Consider the following 1,779-nt stretch of genomic DNA (forward strand, 5'->3'; position numbering starts at 1 on the left):
CGGGGGAGAGGGGGAGCGGGGGAGAGGACTCGTCAAGGACATCGAACGCAGCGAGACGCGAGGCCTTCGCGAGTCAAGAGACGACCCCCGCGCTCCGCCCGGCGTCTCGAACGAGTTACGCCCGCGCGCCGGACTCGCAACGAGTCGACAAGCGAACGCTGCAACGACAACGCCGGCGGGGCGCGGAGTTCGGGGTCGGGCGGAAGAGGCCGGGAACGGAACTGGAAACCGGAAACCGGAAACGTGTCTCCGGCAAATGCGCGACAATCCGCGAGCCGCGGCGCTCTATCCGTTCTCTCTTCACGCTTCGCTCGTCACACGTTTACTGACGACTCGTCTGTGGGCTGATGGCAAGATGGCCGCCATCGTGCAGCGCCCCCTTGCGGGAAGCGAGCGACCGGCGCCCCGGTGGCCGCACCACAACGACGCGGTGGCTTCGCTCAGCGGACCGGGGTAAGGAGGACACATCGGTAGATGGCTTGCAACGTGCCTGCCTAAAACATAACAAACATCAAGATTCCGATGTGTACGCACGCACGCACACGCACGCATGCACACGCACACACACACGCACGCACGCACTCACGCACGCACGCACGCACACATGCATGCACGCATCATATAACAAGTGCGCACGTTGACACTAGCGCACACGCATCCGCGTTTCCCGAAGAAAAAAAAACGATCTCCGACCGAAGACGCGCGTCGAAATCCTCATTACTCGGCGCCTTAATGAACGAATGAATTAATCGGACGAGAACGCCGCGACCGACACGACTTAACGAGAAACGAACAAACCAGGAAAGACCGGTACTACGCACGCGACGAAAAGCGACAACTTTTGAATCGTCACGACGACGATGCAACGCGCACGCGTCGTCGTGGTTACCTGCCGCTCCTCGAGCTGGTTGAAGACAAAGTCGATGACGACGTCGTCTTCGAATCCCAGGAGCTTGCAGACCTGCTGCGTGATCCACGGCTTGATGACGTCCAGTTTCACCTTACGCATGTCAATCTATAGCAACAATGATGCAGAGAGAGAGAGTTAGTGGAGAGTTCTGGGAGGGAGGGAGGGGAGGGAGGAGGCTTGGCAGGACCTGCTGCGTGATCCACGCTTGATCGACGTCCAGTTTCACTCTACGCATGTCAACTCTTATACGGCAACTGACAGCAGAAGCAGAGAGAGTTAGTGAGAGTAGCTGGAGGGAGGGAGGAAGGGGAGAGAGGGGAGGGAAGGGAGGGGGACGAGGGAAGAGACTCCGGAGGGAGAGGGAGGGAGGGAGGGGAGGAGGGAGGGGGAGAGGGAGGGCAGAGAGGAGATGAGAGATAGACGAGAGAGAGAGAGAGAGAGAGAGAGAGAGAGAGAGAAGAGGAGAGAGAGAGAGCAGAGAGAAGAGAGAGAGAGGAGAGAGAGAGAGAGAGAGAGAGTTTGAGAGATGGGAGGGGGAATGAGAGAGAGGGAAGAGAGAGAGAGAGACGGAGAAGAGGGGAGAGAGTTTGAGTAGATAGGCGAGGGGGGAGAAGAGAGAGGAGAGAGAGAGAGAGAGAGAGAGAGAGAGAGAGAGAGAGGAGAGAGGAGAGAGCAGAGAGAGAGAGAGAGAGAAGAGAGAGAGAGAGAGAGAGAGAGAGAGAGAGAGAGAGAGAGAGAGAGTAGAGAGAGAGAGAAGAGAGAGAGAGAGAGTAGAGAGAGAGAGATAGAGAGAGAGAGAGAGAGAGAAGAGAGAGAGAGAGAGAGAGAGAGTAAAGAAGAGGAGAACGAAAGCAAGGAAGGAAGAGGAG

Source organism: Priapulus caudatus, unplaced genomic scaffold, assembly GCF_000485595.1.
Source record: "Priapulus caudatus unplaced genomic scaffold, Priapulus_caudatus-5.0.1 Scaffold1403, whole genome shotgun sequence".
Lineage (NCBI taxonomy): Eukaryota > Metazoa > Priapulida > Priapulimorpha > Priapulimorphida > Priapulidae > Priapulus > Priapulus caudatus.